Consider the following 21,791-nt stretch of genomic DNA (forward strand, 5'->3'; position numbering starts at 1 on the left):
TTTTTCTACCTCATTAATTCCTTCTCTCCCTTCAAAATGATAAAATGAAGGAATTCACCCCAAAAGAAAGAGCAGGAAGAAACGACAGCCAGGGACTTAACCAACACAGATACAAGCGAGATACCTGAACCAGAATGTAGAATCACGATAATAAGAATACTAGCTGGAGTTGAAAATAGATTAGAATCCCTTTCTGTGGAAGCAAAAGCTAGCCTGGGTGAAATAAAAAATGCTATAACTGAGCTGCAATCATGGATGGATGCTGCGGTGGCAAGGATGGATGAGGCAGAACAGATAATCAGCGATATAGAGGACCAACAGAGAATAATGAAGCAGAAAAAAAGAGGGAGATTAAGGCAAAAGAGTACGATTTAAGAATGAGAGAAATCAGTGACTCATTAAAAAGGAACATCAGAATCATAAGGGTCCCAGAAGAGGAAGAGAGAGAAATAGGGGTAGAAGGGTTATGTGAGCAAATCATAGCGGAAAACTTTCTTAACCTGGGGAAAGACACAGACATCAAAATCCAGGAAGCAGAGAGGACTCCCATTAGATTCAACAAAAACGTACCATCAACAAGGCATATCATAATCAAATTCACAAAACACTCAGGCAAGGAGAGAATCATGAAAGCAGCAAGAGAAAAAAAGTCCTTAACCTACAAGGGAAGACAGATCAGGTTTGCAGCAGACCTATCCACAGAAACGTGGCAGGCCAGAAAGGAGTGGCAGGGTATATTCAATGTGCTGAATCAGAAAAATATACAGCCAAGAATTCTTTATCCAGCAAGGCTGTCATTCAAAATAGAAGGAGAGATAAAAAGTTTTCCCCAAATTAAAGGAGTTCATGACCACTAAACCAGCCCTGCAAGAAATTTTAAGGGGAACTAAGGGGAGAAAAGATGAAAATATAAATAAATAAATAAACAAATACCAAAAGCAACAAAAATTATAAAGGGCCAGAGAACACTACCAGAAACTCCAACTCTACAAGCAGCAGAATGGCAATAAATTCATATCTGTCAGTACTCACTCTAAACGTCAATGGACTCAATGCTCCAATCAAAAGACATAAGGTAACAGAATAGATAAGAAAACAAGATCCATCTATATGCTGTTTACAAGATACCCACTTTAGACCTAAAGACACCTTCAGATTGAAAATAAGGGGATGGAGAACCATCTATCTTGCTAATGGTCAACAAAAGAAAGCTGGAGTAGCCATACTGATATCAGACAATCTAGACTTTAAAATAAAGACTGTATCAAGAGATACAGAAGGGTATTATATCATAATTAAGGGGTCTATCCACCAAGAAGACCTAATAATTGTAAACATTTATGTGCCAAATGTGGAAGCACCCAAATACATAAATCAGTTAATCACAAACATAAAGAAACTCATTGATAGTAATACCATAATAGTAGGAGACTTCTACACCCCACTCACATTGGACAGATCATCTAATAAAAAAAAATCAACAAGGAAACAATGGCTTTGAATAACACACTGACCACATGGACTTAACAGATATATTCAGAACATTTCATCCTAAAGCAGCGGAATATATATTCTTCTCCAGCGCATGTGGAATGTTCTCCAGAATAGACCACATACTGGGACACAAATCAGCCCTCAGCAAGTACAAAAAGAATGAGATCATACTGTGCATATTTTCAGACCACAATACTATGAAACTTGAGATCAACCACAAGAAAAAATTTGGAAAGATAACAAATACTTGGAGACTGAAGAACATCCTACTAAAGAATGAATGGGCTAACCAAGAAGGTAAAGAGGAAATTAAAAAGCACATGGAAGCCAATGAAAATGATAACACCACAACCCCAAACCTCTGGGACGCAGAAAGGCAGTCATAAGAGGAAAGTATATAGCAATCCAGGTCTTCCTAAAGAAGGAAGAAAGGGGGCGCCTGGGTGGCTCAGTTGGTTAAGCGGCCGACTTCGGCTCAGGTCATGATCTCACGGTCCGTGAGTTCGAGCCCCTTGTCAGGCTCTGTGCCGACAGCTCAGAGCCCGGAGCCTGTTTCAGATTCTGTGTCTCCCTCTCTCTGACCCTCCCCCGTTCATGCTCTCTCTCTGTCTCAAAAATAAATAAACGTTAAAAAAAATAATTAAAAAAAAAAGAAGGAAGAAAGATCTCAGATACACAACCTAACCTTATGCCTTAAGGAGCTGGAAAAAGAACAGCAAATAAAACCCAAAGCCAGTAGAAGACAGGAAATAAGAAAGATTAGAGCAGAAATCAATGCTATTGAAACCGAAAAAACAGTAGAACAGATCAACGAAACCAGAAGCTGGTTCTTTGAAAGAATTAACAAAATTGATAAACCATTAGCCAGTTTAATCAAAAAGAAAAAGGAAAGGACCCAAATAAATGAAATCAAGAATGAAAGAGGAGAAATCACAACCAACACAGCAGAAATAAAAATAATAAGAGAATATTATGAACAATTATATGCCAATAAAATGGGCAATTTGAAAGAAATGGATAAATTCCTAGAAACATATACACCACCAAAACTGAAACAGGAAGGAAGAAAATTTGAACAGACCCATAACCAGTAAGGAAATCGAATCAGTAATCAAAAATCTGCCAAAAAACAAGCGTCCAGGGCCAGATGGCTTTCCAGGGGAATTCTACCAAACATTTAAGGAAGAGTTAACACCTATTTGCTCGAAGCTGTTTCAAAAAATAGAAATGGGAGGAAAACTTCCAAACTCTTTCTTTGAAACCAGCATTACCTTGATTCCAAAACCAGACAGAGACCCCACTAAAAAGGAGAACTATAGACCAATTTCCCTGATGAACATGGATGCAAAAATCCTCAAAAAGATATTAGCCAATCGGATCCAACAATACGTTAAAAAAAATTACCACGACCAAGTGGGATTTATAACTGGGATGCAGGGCTGGTTCAATATCCGCAAAACAATTAACATGATTCATCACATCAATAAAAGAAAGGACAAGAACCATATGATCCTCTCAATAGATGCAGAGAAAGCATTTGACAAAATACAGCATCCTTTCTTGATAAAAACCCTCAAGAAAGTAGGGATGGAGCATACCTGGAAATCATAAAAGCCATATATGAAAAACCCAACGCAAATATCATCCTCAATGGGGGAAAACTGAGACCTTTCCCCCTAAGGTCAGGAACAAGGCAGGGATGTCCACTCTCGCCACTGTTATTCAACATAGTATTGGAAGTCTTAGCCTCTGCAATCAGACAACACAAAGAAATAAATGGCATCCAAATAGGCCAGGAGGAGGTCAAACTTTCACTCTTCGCAGATGACATGATAATCTATATGGAAAACCCTTAAGAGTCCACCAAAAAACTGCTAGAACTGATTCATGAATTCAGCAAAGTTGCAGTATATACAATCAATGCACACAAATCGGATGCATTCCTATTCACCAACAATGAAGCAACAGAAAGAGAAATCAAGCAATTGATCCCATTTATAATTGCATCAAAACCCATAAAATACCTAGGAATAAATCTAACCAAAGAGGTGAAAAATCTATGCACTGAAAACTATAGAAAGCTTATGAAAGAAATTGAAGAAGACACAGAAAAATGGACAAAGATTACATGCTCCTGGATAGGAAGAACAAATATTGTTAAAATGTCGACACTACCCAAATCAGTCTACATATTCAACACAATCCCTATCAAAGTAACACCAGCATTCTTCACAGAGCTAGAACAAATAATCCTAAAATTTGTATGGAACCAGAAAAGACTCCGAATAGCCAAAGCGATCTTGAAAAAGAAAACCAAAGTAGGAAGCATCATAATCCCAGACTTTAAGCTATACTACAAAGCTGTAATCATCAAGTCAGTATGGTACTGGTACAAGAACAGACACTCAGATCAATGGAACAGAATAGATAACCCAGAAATGGACCCACAAACGTAAGGCCAATTAATCTTTGACAAAGCAGGAAAGAATGTCCAATAGAATAAAGACAGTCTCTTCAGCAAGTGGTGCTGGGAAAACTGGACAGCGACATACAGAAGAATTTACCTGGACCACTTTCTTACACCATACACAAAAATAAACTCAAAATGGATGAAAGACCTAAATGTAAGACAGGAAGCCATCAAAAGCCTCGAGGAGAAAGCAGGCAAAAACCTCTTTGATCTTGGCCGCAGCAACTTCTTACTCAACATGTCTCTGGACACAAGGGAAACAAAAGGAAAAACGAACTATTGGGACCTCATCGAAATAAAAAGCTTCTGCACAGTGAAGGAAACAATCAGCAAAACTAAAAGGCAACTGACAGAATTGGAGAAGGTATTTGCAAATGACATATCAGATAAAGGGTTAGTATCCAAAATCTTTAAAGAACTTATCAAACTCAACACCCAAAAACAAATAATCCAGTGAAGAAACAGGCAAAAGACATGAATAGACACTTCTCCAAAGAAGACATCCAGATGGTCGACACATGAGAAAATGCTCCACATCACTCATCATCAGGGAAATACAAATCAAAACCACAATGAGATACCACCTCACACCTGTCAGAATGGCTAACATTAACAACTCAGGCAACAACAGATGTTGGCGAGGATGCAGAGAAAGAGCATCTCTTTGCATTCCTGGTGGGAATGCAAGCTGGTGCAGCCACTCTGGAAAACAGTATGGAGGTTACTCAAAAAACTAAAAATAGAACTACCCTATGACCCAGTAATTGCACTACTAGGCATTTATCCAAGGGATACAGGTGTGCTGTTTCGAAGAGACACATGCACCCCCAATGTTTATAGCAGCACTATCAACAATAGCCAAAGTATGTAAAGAGCCCAAATGTCCATCGATGGATGAATGGTTAAAGAAGAGGTGGTGTATATATATATATACAATGGAGTACTACTCGGCAATCAAAAAGAATGAAATCTTGCCATTTGTAACTACGCGGATGGAACTAGAGGCTGTTATACTAAGTGAAAGTAGTCGGTCAGAAAAAGACAAATATCATATGACTTCACTCATATAAGGACTTTAAGAGTTAAAACAGATGAACATGAGGAAAAGGAAACAAAAATAATATAAAAACTGGGAGGGGGACAAAAACATAAAAGACTCTTAAATATGGAGAACAAACAGAGGGTTACTGAAGGGATTGTGAGAGGGGGGATGGGCTAAATGGGTAAGGGGCATTAAGGAATCTACTCCTGAAATCATTGCTGCACTATATGCTAACTAATTTGGATATAAATTAAAAAAAATAAAAATAAAGTAAAAAAAAATTTTTTTAATCTGTTGTTTAAATTAGTAATTCATCACTTTGGATAATTTGTCCTAAGAAAATAATCAGAGAAGTAACCAACGGTGTATACACAAAGATGTTTGTTGCAACATTATTTATAATATGAAAAATTGGGAGGACTGGTTAAATGGATTACTTGCACTTGGTGAGATACTATGTAGGTATTAAAAATAATCTTGAAGATTTGTAGTTATGGAGATAGAAATAATGCTATGATATTAGAAAGTAAAATGTAAGACACACTCTTTTTTAAAAAGTGCATACATCTCGGGTCGCCTGGGTGGCTCGGTTAAGCGACCGACTTCGGCTCAGGTCATGATCTCGTGGTGAGTTTGAGCCCCATGTCAGGCTCTGTGCTGACAGCTCAGAGCCTGGAGCCTGCTTCCAATTCTGTGTCTCCCTCTCTTTCTGCCCCTCTCCTGCTCATCCTCTTTCTCTATCTCAAAAATAAATAAAACATTAAAAAAAAAGTGCATACATCTCAAGCAATCTTCCCATGGTCAGTGCAGAGCCCTACATAGGGCTCAAGCCCATGAACCGGGAGATCATGACCTGAGCCAAAATCAAGAGTTGATGCTTAACCAACTAAGCCACCCAAGCACACCTAAATTTCTTTTTCTTTTCTTTTTTTTTTTTACTTCTCAGTAGATACATCTATACTCAAAACTTTCTATTTCTTTTTTAAATATAATTCATTGCCAAGTTAGCTAACATACCGTGTATACAGTGTGCTCTTGGCTTCAGGAGTAGATTCCCATGATTCATCACTTACATACAATACCCAGTGCTCATCCCAAGTGGCCTTCTCGATGCCCATCACCCATTTTCCGCTGTCGCCCACCCTGAATTAACCCTCAGTTTGTTTTCTATATTTAAGAGTCTCTTATGGTTTGCCTCCCTCTCTCTTTGAAACCGTTTTTTCCCCTTCCCTTCCACTATGGTCATCTGTTAAGTTTCTCAAGTTCCACAGATGAATGAGAACATATGATATCTGTCTTTCTCTGCTTGACTTATTTCACTTAATACCCTCCAGTTCCATCTACCTTCCTGAAAATGGCAGGATTTCATTCTTTCTCATTGCCAAGGAATATTCCATTGTATATATAAACCACATCTTCTTTACCCATTCATCAGTTGCTGGACATTTGGGTTCTTTTCCATAATTTGGCTATTGTTGATAGCGCTATGAACATTGGGGTACATGTGCCCCTATGGATCAGCACTCCTGTATCCTTTGGATAAATTCCTAGCAGTGCTATTGCTGGGTTGTAGGGTCAATCTATTTTTAATTTTTTGAGGAACCTCCACAGTTTTCCAGAGTTCGACTCCTTTCCTTAACTATGTTTATCATTAACCTTGTATTAATTATGCCACTTCTACTCACCATAGCATTCATTACACTAACTGAATGAGAAGTACAAGGGTATATACAACTCCCTACGGGACTAAAGTGAAACCTCAGGGTTTGCTCTATCCCCTTATTGAAGCCATCATGCTGTTTGTTAAAGAACCATTACACCCATTATCATTAGTATCTGTTACAGCACCAATCCCAGCCCTCACTTTGGCCCCAACAATACGAATTCCATTACCCATACCATATCCAAAAATCCACACAAACCTGGATGGGCTATATACATTAGCCGTATCAAGCCCAGCCATATATTCAATTCTCTGGTTAGACTGAACCTCAAATTCACAATATGCTTTGAAGTGGGGAGGAGCCCCAGCAGAATTGAAGCTGCTTCTTTGGATTTGCCATTTGTAATGTTATTCATTATAGGGCTTGGTAAAAAGAAGACTCAACCTCTGTCTTTAGATTTACCATCTAGGGCTTGCTCAGTCATCTCACCTATGTTCATAAACCACCAATTATTCTCAGCAAACCATAAACATCTTGCCACCCTACACCTGTTTGGGGCGCCTGAGCTGGAATAGGTACTGTCTTAAGCCTTTCCATCCAAACCCAGCGAGGTCAGCCTGGAGCTTCACCAGGAGATGATCAAATGCACAGGGTACGGAACTGTAACCACCTGCACATTCGTAGTCCTTTTTTTCAGTTAGACCTATTATCATTGGAAAGCTTGAAAACTGGCTGGTTCCACCGGTAACTGGAGCGCCTGATGTAGCAGCGCTCCCCCGAATAAATAATGTAAGTGCGTGATGTCTTCCACCATCATTTCTACCGCTACTTGTGTCATGAGGATGTGAAGCAAGGGCAGGGACAGGCTCAGCAGGAGATCCACTTTTAGTTGGCAATCAAGCACGTGTGGCCGCTTCTGTTGACCTATTTTTTCTCCTACATTTATCAAACGGATATGCAGTGTTAGGTGCTATTAACTTTTTTTTTTACCCCAATTATTGCTATAAAACCTCCAGTTAGATCTCAGTACCAAACACCACTATTTGTCAGAGACGTCCTAATTTCCGCCTTCCTAGCACTATTGTCTGTCTCAGCTCTAGCCGGAGGGGAAACTGAGACACGAAGCCAGGACAGGACGAAGTCTCGTGGTTCCTGTCCGTGTTCCTTTTATTGGCCGCAAAGGGAACTCCCCCAGGTATCACTGGTGTTCTCCAGCTGGCATCCCACATAAGGGTTCTTTGCCACATGGGCAAAGAAAAGGTCTCCCAAATTGAAGATGTCAGAAAGATCTAAGCAGGTTAAGACGCAGCTGAGGAGAGACGACCCCCATTGGGATAAACACTCACCAGGTGGGGTAGAGAGATACTGTCTGAAATGAAACTCATCTGCTTATATGAGAGAGAGAGAGAGAGAGAGAGAGAGAGAGAGAGAAGGGAGGGAGGATGCCTTCTGCTGGCCAGGGCCCAGTGCAGAGATGGATCCTTACCCCGTGATCATCAGGTGTGCTGCCCTTTGCTGAGCGTGCATTTCAGTGTCCAAAGCCTCTCCTCCCCTCAACTCCTAGAGCAGCTTTCATGAGTCTGGGCAGTGTCCTTATGACATCAGGCCTGGAGATGTCATGGGGACTCCACTGCCCCATCCTAAAGTCCCTTCTTGGAAAGTCCACTGCCTTCCTCAGCGATTCCTTCTGTGGGCCTTCTTTGGCCTACCCTTTGCACAGATGTTCCCGGAGATGAAGCCCAATCTCTCCGATGTGGCTTTAGCCACTTCCTCCCCAAGGTCTGCAGGTGGAGCCAGCATCCCACCTGGTGCTGTGGGCCCGCCTGTCAGGACAGGCTCAGGAAGCCACCCCGCAGCCTCAGAGGACGGACTCTCCCATCCGGCAGACCTGGTTCTCAGGTATCTGGTCAGCTTCCCAGCACATCCCGAAGATGATCATGGGACTAGCACAGGAAAGATGGACAGGAAGAGTCAGCTCGCTCTGCCTGAGGGAACAAGGGGAGCACTTACTGTAGAGAGACATGCTGGGAAAAGAGCCACCCGGTCAGATCTTGCCATCTTGGAAAGGGCTCACTTGGATGTGATGAATGATACAGCTGCTTTTCCCCACATCCTCCCAGAGGACCATGCTCCCCAGAGCCACTGTCAGACCTTCTCTCCTCCTGCCCTTGCAAACCCACCTCCTGGAATGTACACACACAGTCTCCCCTGTTGCCACTGTTCACTACCCTCCCAATGACTCTGCTCATTGGCGGTTTTGGCCCCTTCATTGTTGCCTCTCTCTCTCCCGCCTGCGTTTCCTCATCAGCCATGCTGATTTCAACATCCATGTCAGCCGTCTGGCCGGCATACCGGCCTCTCCATTCCTTGACCTCGCATCAGTCAGCTACTCACCGCCATGATCATACTCCAGACTTTGTCATGACAACTCCAACCCCTCCATAATCTTAATCTTAGGCATCCCACTCTCTAACTACCACTTTCTGTCTTTCCAGATCATTCCATCTGGTACCTCACAACATTCTTCAACCCCATTGATCTTATCGCCATTTACTGATCCCCACTCCTTGTGGTCCCCACTCCCTTGTTACCCACCTTGGATGCTGTTGCCCATCACGACCACTCCTTAAAATATTCTCAACCCCGTTACCCCTCTTATTGGGATGAAAAAACACTAGTCTTGGTTGGAGCTTACTTTCCCTCTGCTCTGATCGCCACAGAAGAGACACACATTGCCCAGCCCTGCTTTTCATTCATGACCACCAGCCATCGGTAGCCCCATCCACGTGGGCACCATCCTATAGAGTGGAGCCCCTCTTTTGCTCTCTTGGGATGACTGTTTCGTGCCTACTTTCTTGTCACTCCTCCCTTGCTCTGCCCCTGCTGCACTTGCCTTCTCGGTGTTCCCCGGGCATATGCCACCCTCCACGCGCATTCCCACTGTGCATGTCCCTTTGCAGGCACAGTGTCTTCTGCCTGGACGTCTCCTCCAGGTCTCTGCACACCTCACTCTCTCACTTAACTTGGATGTCTGTCCAAATGTCGCCTCCTCGGCGAATCTGTTCCGGACCACTCTTTCTGAAATAGTGTCCCTGCCACCATTACACGGCTCAATTGTTTTCTTCGTAGTGTTCATCTCCGCTGGAAATTACAGACTTGTGGATTTGCCTGTTTGTGCTCTGCCTCATCTAGAAGGTGAGCTACCCAAGGGCAGGACCTATCTGTCTCTGTAACCTTTGCACCCTAAGCACCTAGAACATGCCCTGGCATGTAGGGATTAAACATATTTGTCAACAAGTGATTGAATTGATAAATACTGCTTGGTTGAGGAAAAGAAAACTTTTTTTTAAGCTTATTTATTTTGAGTGAGAGAGAGAGAGCAAACAGGAGAAGGGCAGAGAAGGAGAGAGAAAAAAATCTCAAGCAGCCTCCATGCTGCAGCACAGAGCCCAACGCAAGGCTTGAACTCATGAACCGTGAGTTCATGCATGACCTGAGCTGAAACCAAGAATCGAACACTTAACCGACTGAGCCATCCAGGTGCGTGCGTGCGTGTATGTGTGTGTGTGTGTGTGTGTGTGTGTGTTTAATGTAACCTTTAATTCAGCCTTCCCAGGAATAAATTTTCTTTTCTCCAATTAGTGAGCTTTTATTTATAACGCTGAGATTACAAATAGGTATGGCCTATTCTGAGGACTGTGATTTAATATTCATTAGAATCCCTAGGAATATTGGAGAGTTGAAAACATGACCTAATGGCCAGCTACTGTATCTCTAAGAATGTACCTGATGGAGAATGCCCCTTCATATACATACATATTCTCTCTTACGATGGCTATATGGATATTTAATTCACTTATGCTTTATGTTTTAAATGGGTACTTTTCTCTGACATCTTCCAGTTCTCGGCGTTAAGAGAAATGGGTTTGATTACAAAGAGCATAAAGATCTGAGGGTAAATTTTTTCATTTTGAATAATAGCCAAAGGTTGGATGAAAATAAAACTCACACTACAACTCTTGAGTTGGTAATGGGAAGTCAGGTTTGCTAATGATCTGTGAAGCTGTACAATTATTTCCAAGATGCTTTTTTTCCCTCTTGCAGTCCTCCTGGTTGGAGTCATAAACTGCACAGCTGACTAGGCAGGACTATCAGAAGTATGAACTGACTGTATTATTCTGTCTCCAGACCAGTGAGATGCGGCATCTGATAGACACACACCCGGCCTATCAGCAGAGCATGTTCCTAGCTGAGGCCATTCTGTTTTCTACCTGGTCTACTCTCTTTGCTGAGCCAGCAGAAGTGGATCAGGAGCACTAGACCCCCGAGGGCCACGGAGAGCTCATCGCCACAGTCGACCAGCGTTGGGAGACTCTGTACAGAGACGATGGTCGAGATGACTGCCTAGGAGGCTGTACAAGCTGTGGCTGGTACTTTCCCTAAATTTCCTGGACTGTAGAAACATGCAGGCTTCCAGACAGCTCCACCCCGGCCAAGCTCTCAGCTGCTAAGCAACCGATTACTTGATGGCTTGTAGCAGAACTCGTACCTTACTGTCCCCAGACTGTGCAGGAAAGACATGGCTGGCAGCACCCCTTAGACCTGTCCTTCCTTTCTTCTATTCACTCTTATGCATCCTCCTTCTATAGGGAGGAGAAAGACAACAAAATACACTGCTCTGGACTTCGAGGAACTCGAATCAGGTAGAGGAGGTTGGCAGGGTTCTACTCTAGCACGATATTTGTTATTTCACTTTATATGGTTAGATTCTATGTACTTTGTACACCAGTTTAATTTAACTATACAGTGTGTGAATAAATAAAGGAAACTATAAGTTCCTAAGTTTGATTCCTCAACACCTCCCTTCTGAATGTCAGCACTGCTCTCTTTGCTGCCCGAGGGTCCCTCCACTTGCCACCTATCCCATAAGCTGTGACTTTGCTAATTCTCTACTGGAGAACTTTCATTGGTTCTCCTTTGTCTGTAGAACTGAGTAAAACCCTCCCAATCTGGTACTGAAGGATTTCAAAATTATCATCCTTCTGGGTTTTCCAGGTAAATTTCCCTCCTACTTCCCTTGACCTCGTTCAATATTTTAGCCTGTATCAGTCTGTTAATTATTTCCAAAGCACTCTTCAAATCTCTGATCTTTGCCCACGAAGATCTACCATGACAAAGAGAAAGAGAAATGCAAATTCCCTATTTGACACAACTAGAGGATTTTTATGTTGCAAAATCACAAAACATGATGTAGAGCTGTCCGCACAATGGCAAACAGAATATGAGAAGATCCTGAGAGTACTGAAGGTTGTAGTGAGAGTAGGCTAGCTACTCCCTCCCCCCTCCCCCACCTCATTAACAGGTGAAAGCAAATATCTCAAGTAAGAAGGGTGCCTTTTGGAATGCTGGCGAGAGTCCTAAATGAAACCGAAACCAATAATACATGGTTCTCCAAAAGTTGGTGACCATTCTGAGGGGTAAAAATAAAAACCTCTTTAACAATGAGAACAAGCAAGTGCCTGGCAGCAGGAGTTACTCTGGACCCCATTTGTCTCCAAGATAATGCAAGGGAAGAAGGACCAAATGTGGAATCACATGTTTAAGCCATATTTACATGGTCCATCTGAAGAACCCTACAGTTGCAATCTTGGTTGGCTTGGGAGAAGTAAAGTCTAAAAGAACTTACTCATGCACCTAACCTCGTGTCATAGGAGAATTCCTGTTATGGTCTGGAACACAGGCCTGACCTCTCCCCACACACAACTCCTAAAAGTGTCTTGCCCATGAAGTACTCATCTTATCCAAAGAAGGGTCATTTTAAAATGTCAGTATAAAAGGGTCATTTTAAAGTACCTGGGTGGCTCAGTCGGTTAAGTGTCCGACTTCAGCTCAGGTCATGATCTCACAGCTCGTGAGTTCAAGCCCTGCGTCGGGCTCTGTGCTGACAGCTCAGAGCCTGGAGCCTGCTTCATGTTCTTTGTCTCCCGTTTCTTGGCCCCTCCCATGCTCATGCTCTGTCTCTGTTTCTCAATAATAAATAAACGTTAAAAAAAATCAAAATGTCTGTATAGTAACAGTTAAGCAAAAAGGAGAAAGAACAAAAGATTGAGAAACATGACAGGAAAAAACAAATGGCAGATGAAATATACTCACGAGAAATATCTTTCCATGAAAGAGATGAAAAATGAGACCAAATATAAAATCATGAATTTAAAAATGTCATGAAGTAATTACTTCCATGAAACAAGAGCATAATGAAGACAAACAAGAACTCATAAGACTAGTAAGAAAGTAGGAAATGAAAGATGAACTGACAGAGCTAAACAAAGAATTGGAACGCGGCATTGAAGGGAATGTTAAGGTCCCGCATGAGCAACTAGGGACAAATAAAATGAAATTATTATTTATGTTATAGGTCAGTCATGTAAATTCATACCTAGGGTCAGCCTTATGAAGCCCAGGACTCTTGGCTTGCTTTACTTGGATCCGGACCTCGCTGGTCTATGTCTTCTGTCTTTTATCCTTAGAAGCTTTTTTCTAGTTTCACTAGGACTGCTGTATCCTCTTGGTTGACTGATGGCCTAGCTCCTGTTCCATCTTCGATTTTGACACAGGGCATCTTCTGGTTCTGTTTTGTTTCCATCTCTCAGCATCTTGTCTTGTCTTGTCTCGTCTCGTCTCGTCTCATCTCATCTCACCTCATCATTCAGCAAATATTTACTCAGCACCTACCATGGGCCAGCCAGGGACTCTGCCAGGCATAGGAGTCATGGCAGTAAGCAATTCAGGCATATCCCTGCTTTCATGGTGCTTATAGTCTAATAAGGCACACAAATCCTTAAAACAAATAAATACGGAATTGTGCTGTGAAGAGGGTGCTGATAAAGTAATATTTTATTTTAAAGAAAGAAGATGTTAAGTTACTAGTGTTTCTCAGTTTAAGTGGAATAAGCAAACCACCTAGGGGCAGATCTTCTTCATTCTGGAAGAATCTCCCAAGACCTCACTCAGCTATAAACCAAAAGGCCAGAAGGCACCCTCTGCCTGGGCGAAGGTGTCACAGAAACTTGGCTGTGTTGTAAAGGCTTCCACCTAATCCTTTGGAATGCAGAACCCTGAGGGCTCTGGGAAGAGGGTGAGCAAATGTGCACGAAGAACCAAGGAGACATTCTCTCCCACCACCAAGGACAGCTCTGCTGAGAGTAACCTCTGAAATGACTTGTAAAAATGATTTACCCTCTTGTTCATTTGCAAGTTGACATGTAAGACAAATAAAAAATAAACTAAAAAAATTAAGTTGACATTCAAAATTTCCATCGTAAATTTAAATAGAAAGAACCGGTATTTGTGGCATGTTATAAGTACTGACATTTAAAAACAAAACATATGTCATTTTTAAAGATGCCTAATGGAATAAAATACATCAGTGGTTTGACACTCACTGCTAAATGGCCATACTTTAAACTTCTGTAGCCAAGGGGCGGTTAGGTCTGACTTTGGCTCAGGTCATGATCTCATGGTTCATAGGTTCGAACCCCACGTTAGACTCTGTGCTGACAGTTCAGAGCCTGGAGCCTGTTTCGGATTCTGTGTCTCCCTCTCTCTCTGCCCCTCCCCTGCTCATGCTCTGTCTCTCTCAAAAATAAATAAACGTTAAAAAAATTTTTTTTTAAAATTCTGCAGCCAAAGTGTGATATTGTGCTATCGAGGTTAAACTAAAACCAGGTCAGCTAGGATTCCAAGACCACAGAGCCTGGGAAGTGAGCTAAGGTCAGAAAGGCCACGGGCCAGGGGCTTCCACGGGTGCTACAATCCATACCTGGACCTCTGCTAATTAGCATAAAGGTCTGCAGTCAAAGTGACACAACGAATGCAGCGGCAGGCTTTTTCTGGCAGGTATTGGAGGTATCTAAGACATGTGGGTTGGCTAAAGATTTTAAAGGTACTATCCCTTACCCTCATATGAACTCAGGGCAAGGTTAATTCATCCATTGGGAGGGCATCTGAGGCTCATCTCATCCCCTCACAGGCCAGTCAGTGGCCACTGATGTGACAAAGATGTCCAGTGGCCTGGTGCATCCTGAGTACCACAGAGACCTGGCTCTGGAATGTCACGGGGCTGACTCCAGTCAAGTCAAGGTCATCAAGCTCAAGGAACAGAACAGCCATATTAACTGCTTTGTGCCAGTTCGTTAATAAATGTTTAATAAAGGTCTGTATGTCCAGTAGACCTGATGTGAGGGGTTTGAGACATTGGTGAGGTTGTGTGGGAGTAGCGAGCCTTCAGGTAATTCAGACGTCTTTAGGAGGCTACTGAAAACAGTATGGGCGGTGTTATATGATTAAGCTGGTTTAGCTTAGTTCATGACATAACCATAATCTATTTTTTAAGTTTATTTACTATGAGAGAGAGAGAGTGAGAGGGGCAGGGAGAGACAGAGAGAGAGAGAGAGAGAGAGAGAGAGAGTGTCCCAAGCAGGATCTCCAGTGTCAGCACAGAACCCGACGCAGGGATTGAACTCATGAACCTCTAGATCATGACCCGAGCCAAAACCAAGAATCAGATGCTCAACTGACTGAGCTGCCCCGGGCACCCCAACCATAATCTATTTTTTAAAATTCCAGCTTTAAAAAAAAAATTCTTTTTAATGTTTCTTTATTTTTGAGAGAGAGAGAGACAGAGCATAAGTGGGGGAGGGGCAGAGAGAGAGGGAGACACAGAATCCGAAGCAGCCTCCAGGTTCTGAGCTGTCAGCACGGAGCCCAATGCAGGGCTGGAACTCACAGCCGTGGGATCATGGCCTGAGCCAAATTCAGACACTTAACCGAATGAGCCACCCAGGCACCCCAAAATTAGCCAGCTTTTTAAAAATGTTAATACATTTTACATAATTTTATGTCAAAATTTTAAATCTGTATACCTCCCCCCAGAGAATTTTATCCCTAGTGTAATATTTTTATGCAAGAGCATTTATTAACCATATTATTTCTCTGAGATACATATATTTTGCTTTGCAAGAAAATGCACACATATGTAACTGTTTTTTGTTTCCTATAACTGTAAGAATTAAAATGATTTTGGATTGGACTATCAGCACAATTATTATTAGCACTAATTGATCAGATATGAATATATTAGAAATACGGGTAATCATTAAGTACACAAGCAAACTATTACTAGAAATAATAGCTCTAACATGAATCTGACAGAGTTTGGGGGAGGGAGTTGTGCTGCAAAAAAGTGTTGAGAGGGTGGTTCAGAGGAAAAGAATTTCAACTACATATAAAAAGGCCCCTTGTGACCCCAATGGACCATCGACTGAGAAAGGTGACAACATCCAGTCACGGCACCTGGGGTAAGATGGCCTGAACTCAGAGGCATCAGGAAGCCTCCTGCTTAGATCCGTCTCAGCATTATCCTTGTCCAGGTTAACTGGGCACGCTCAGAGAAAGTAGGACAGGGTCACACCTTGGCACAGAATAAGCAAACTACAGCCCGCAGGACAAATATGGCTGCCTCTTATTTTTGTGTGGCTCATGAACTAAGCATGGTTTTTTAACCTTTTTTTTTTTTTTTAGACCGAGAGAGAGCGTGAGCAGCAGAGAGGGATGGGGGGTTGGAAGGGACAGAGAGAGAGAGAGAGAGAGAATCTTAAGCAGACTCCATGTTCAGTGTGGAGCCTGACTCAGGGCTCAATTCCACGACTTTGGGATCATGACCTGAGCCAAAATCAAAAGTCAGATGCTCAACTGACTGAGCCACCCAGGCACCCCTGATTTTTATGCTTTAAACTGTTGAAAAAAATTTTAAAGAATACTTTGTGACACATGAAAACTGTATGACATTCAAGTTTCAGTGTCCATAAGTAAAGTTTTATGGGAACATAGTGACTCTCATTTGTTTACATATTATCTGTGTCCAAGGCTGCCTTCCCGCTATGACAGTGGAGATGAGCAGGTGCAGTCGAGACCAAATGTCCTACAAGCCTAAACTACGTACTCTCTGGCTCTTTTACCGACTGTATTTTAAGCCTTTGAAGTGTAGCAGAATATGACACCCCAAAATGTGGCACGTTGGCAAACCGTTTGAGCTGTAGGCACTTGAAAAAGAGCAAATGCAGAGAGCCTTCCTCTGACCCCCCCCCCTTGTCTGCCTGAAGACAAGTTCTCCAAAAGGAACCCCATTGTCACAAATCTCCTCCCTGGGGGTCTCATCAACCAGGAAAGTTTAACTCTTGCCACAGGAAAGCAGGCTGGAAGGTGACACAGAAGCTGATACCACACCCAGGTTTTGTCACAAAATGTTACACCTTCCACGATGGCCAGGCAGGGATCGTGACCATCAGCGGCACCGCCACAGCAGAGGACAGGGCTCCCTGGACTGTGGGCCACCTGCTGACACAGTCTTGCGGAAAGTGAAGTGAGTCTAGGAGCAAAATGGGGTTGGGTTGCCGAGGACCCTTCCATTTGGGGACACTGATTTATGCAGACAGTGGTTGCTTCTGGGGCTGTGTCTCTCACCGGCAGCATGCAGCCACAGAGGTCCTGGCTTAGAAAGGTGCTGGCGGGAGGTGTGGGCTGAGGTGGATGGGCGTGGAGGCCTGGACATCCCCGGGGTCATTCACGTGAGGTTTAAGGTGCCCAGGATTGAGGCAGGATTTGAAATGGGAGGGGCCTGAGCAGCAGGGGCCAAAACCTGAGCTGGACGGTGGGAGGTCTGGGAGGTCCCAGATGACAGTGACAAGAAGGGAGAGGGGGACACAGCGGTTTAAACAGTCAAGGGTAGGGGATGGGTGGTGTCAAAGGGATAATAAACTATGCTTGTGACAAGTGCCCTGAATGAAAAAATACCAGATGCTCTGAAAATAACAAGGGGGGGTGTGGGGAGTCGGGGCTGATCTAGATTGGAGGGTCTATCTGGGGAAACGGCATTTTATTGGCGAATTAAAAGATGAAAGGGAGTTTGTGAGCTTGCCCTTGAGTGACTCAAAACTGACATGGAAAAAGAGCCACCTACCTCTGGTGGGCGATGAAAAGGGATGCCGTGGGCCAAGCTTCAGGCTCACTTAGGAGAGGGAAGAAGCACGGGGCCTCGAATCCAGCCTTGCCGCTTCCCTGCAAGCTCAGGTCGGAGCTGCTCACCCCCTCTGTGCACACGTAAAATGGGGAACAATAATACTTATGTCATTGGCTTGTCAGGAAGTGCAAATGAGTCAGGTGTGTGCGTCACCACAAACAAGAGTCTGTTTTATGTGGGAGTTAGCGATTATTATTATTTAGGAGAAATTATTTCTTCGGGGATGGCATCCAAGCCTAAATTACAGCAGGTCTTTCTCTCTGTATTCATTTCATCCTTTCAATAAGCCTGTGAGATAGGTTAACAAGAAAAAAACCCCAAAGAGCAGTTTTCTGTTCCTTCTTTCTGGATCAACACCGCCTCAAGCCCTGGCCTTACCTGCATTCTGCTGCTGTGACAAGGGGCCTTTTGTTAAAATCTAGGGCACTTAGGAGGTGGCTTCCTGCCAAACTGCCTTTTAATCTCTCAGATGCCCGGCTCTCAGGTGTTCAGGTTCTTACCGCTTCAGTTTTTAGGCCACGGTCGCTATGGGAGAAGCCAAGGGTTCGAGTGTGTGACTGTGAGGGACCACCGGGGACGCTGCACCCTGCCTCGGGGCTCCAGCTGAGGGCTGGGGTCCCCACAGATGCCACTTCCGCCATCGGGTGGCCCGCTCCCAGTCTGGGTGGAGCCATTCGGAGAGCCATCTCTACGTGTCTCAGACAAGCGTCCACACCTGATCCTGGCATCCACACCAGACCATACCATCCATCAGCACGAGCTGTGTGAATCAGGTTGGAAATATACCCAACCTTTCGTTTTCCTTTCCTTTTCTCATTTATTTTCTTATCTACTTCACCTGGCCGTATTTTTGGAGCACTGTAAGCTGAACTGACTCCTCTTTGGAATCATCGGGGGCAACCAGGAAGTGGAGGGCCAGAACCGAGGGTGTAGTGATGGGCCCGAGATGCACAGGTGGATCCAGGAGAGGACGGCAGGTAGAACCCCAGACCCTGGCCACCGACTGGCTGGGGGAGCAGCCTGCATGGGTCCCCACATATCCCTCCGGGGACACCAACAGCGGCAAGGCCCCTTCCAGAAGCTTTGGTGGCTGGGGATGGTGGTGGAGCAGAGGCAGAACAACAGGGCAGACAACACAGAGTGGCCATCTGGACAGGTCATTTTTGAAATCATATCATAAATACCTTTGAGGACCCCTAGAAATAACTGGGAAATGTGCTATGGTTGAGTTAGCAGCGGCTCAGACCATTGCAATTGCGTGAGAGAAGTCGACACGATTCATTTTGCTCTGAGAGAGAGCTCCTGATCTCTGTCCTCATCCATCCCTTAACCTTCTCCATGGATTGGTAAGATCAGCCTTGTGAAAATTATGGGCCAGGAAAGAGGCACAGATAGAAGATGAGGTGACTAGCCAGAAATACATTGTTGGTGGCCAGTCACGTGCCAGAAATCTATTCTTCAAGACATCCTCTGAGGTAGGTCTGCTTATTCCCGTGTTACAAATGAGGACACTGAGGCACGGAAAAGTTGTTTGCCTGCCCAAGGTCACACAGCTACGAGGTGGCAAAGCCGGGATCTAAACTGTGGTCCACTCACGCCCTTTTACATGCTGGGGAGAAACTTGTTCTTTGCCACCCAGTCAGCAAGAAGTGTTAGATGGAGGCAAGGCAAGGCGCCAGGAAACGGTCACATTTCCAGAAACTTCTTGCTGTCAGTGTGTTGGTCTGTCCTCCAGCCCGCTGCCCGCAGGCTGCCACCACTGTCGAAGTGCCCTCTCTGTCTGGCCAGTCGGAGGCCGAGACCACTGCAAATCCTCACTCACTCTCTCCGAAACAACCCCTCGAGTTCCGGAGCCCTGGCTTCAGCTCGCCGCACTCCTGCCAAGCTGTTATCGCCAGTGAAAGTCAACAGAACCATTCCAGGCAATAAAATGACTCTGCAAAAGATCAGTCTGCACTGGGGGTCACCTAAGGGGCCAAATAAAAGCCCTTGGCTCAAGCCCGCCAAGTCAGTCCATCCTACCCAGGTATACCTGTCAGGCCTATTCTAAGTCCCACACAGGGGCACAGAGGAAGGAGATGCCCCGGGAGCCTCGGCCTCCCCTGACCGCGGCAGCTTGGCAGGGGCCGGCAGCTGTAGGACACCCGCCTAGGTTCAGAGGTGTCGCCAGGTGTCCTGGGAGCACTCCCTGAAATACGGACCCGAGACCAAGCGCTCGAGAGCAAATTCCATCAGAGTCCCGAGAAACGTCAGATATGGGAAAGAGAAAAGCATGCTTCCGGCTGCTGAGGTTGATTTGGGGCAGAAGACAGAAACAAGAATGTGGCACACTTGGCTGCTTCCCTGTCCTTCTGCAGTCTTGTAAATCCGGAAACCGAGATACTGAGCGCCAGAAGCCAATCTGCACCGCCGGCCCCACCCCAAGCTGCTTCTCAGCGGGGCAGTGCTCCCGGGAGTGTCACGTGGCCTGTCCCGGGGTTGGGGGGGGGGGGGAGTGGAGGACACGGGTTCCGCAGGGCACTGCTCTGGGAACAGAGCAGCGGACGTGGCCGCACTGGCGGAAAGCGCTCCCTCCTGGCCACGCTGGCTGCCGGCGGCCCCTGGAGACACTGGAACCCCCCAACAGGTCAGCCCCAGACTGCCCACGGCTCCGTGCCTGCTCGGAGCCCTCAGTCGCACTGATAGCTACCCGGCGGGTGTACCCACGTATGCACGTGTGAGAGGGACCCCAGCCCTCTTGATTTAACCAACAGACCCGACAGAGCACAGGAAAGTTGCCTACTCAACGTCTCCACTCAGATGTCTCCTGGGCACCTTAAAGTTAACAGGCCCCAAAGCTTCCCTCTCAAACTGGTCCTGCCTTCATTCTTCCCATCTTTTCTTTTCTTTTCTTTTTTTGTTATGTCTATTTAGTGTTGAGAGAGACAGAGCACGGGCAGGGTGGGGGCAGAGAGAGAGGGAGACACAGAATCTGAAAAGGCTCCAGGCTCTGAGCTGTCAGCACAGAGCCTGACCTGGGGCTCGAGCCCAGGAACCATGAGATCATGACCTGAATGGAAGTCGGGCACTCAACCGACTGAACGACCCAGGTGCCCCCATTCTTCCCCATCTTGGGGCAATGCCAGAACCATCCTTCTGGTTCCCCAGGCCCAAAAGCTTAAAGTCAAAACCCACATCCAGTCCAAGGAAAACCCTGTTGACTCTCTCTTCCTGGCATGTAGAGAATCCAATTGCCTTATCACCTACAAACACAAGCTACAGTCATTTATCTCCTGGGTTATTTTATTAGCCTCCTAAATGTCTCCCTTCTACCCTTCCTGAGTCTGAGGAGGACCTCATGTGACTCTCACCTGGAAGCTACTGTTTCCTTTAAAAAAAAAAAAAAAAGTCAGACTACGACACACTCCGCTAAAGAAGCTTCCCAAGACTTCTCATGTCACTCAGAGCACCACAAAGCTTTTCGCAATCTGGTGCATGTGCCCCTCCCCCCCCTTCACCTCACACCTTTCCTCTCTGACTTCCTCTCCTATTCCTCATCCCCTTGCTTACCTCATCACCTTCGCCTCCCTCTTGTTCTTCCTCGAATATGCCATCCCTGCTTCTGCCTCAGGGCCTTTGCATCCACTCTTTCCTTTGTCTGAAGTGCTCTTCCCACCTTTGCCAAAATATCACTATTGTTCCCTGTGATAGTTTTATAATATCACTATTATAAATAGTGATAGTGATAAATATCACTATTGTTCCCTGTGATAGTTTTATAATATGTTATAATTATAAATACTATAATATGTTTATAATGTTTATAATATGTTTTATAATATGTTCAAGAGGTAGAGACTAATTTCCCTCCCTTTGACCCAACTCGAAGGAACAACGCAAAGCCAGGTGATGGTGTAGGACGTTAGAGACCACATCACAAAATGCACTGCGTCTTCCCCCTCCTTCGCTCTCTCTTGGATCACACAGTCTAGGGGAAGTCAGCTTCCGTGTCATGAAGACAATCAGGCGGCTCTCTGCAGAGGTCTACGTGGTTGGAAACTGAAG

This window comes from Panthera uncia (genome assembly GCF_023721935.1).
Source record: "Panthera uncia isolate 11264 chromosome A1 unlocalized genomic scaffold, Puncia_PCG_1.0 HiC_scaffold_17, whole genome shotgun sequence".
Taxonomy (NCBI): Eukaryota; Metazoa; Chordata; class Mammalia; order Carnivora; family Felidae; genus Panthera; species Panthera uncia.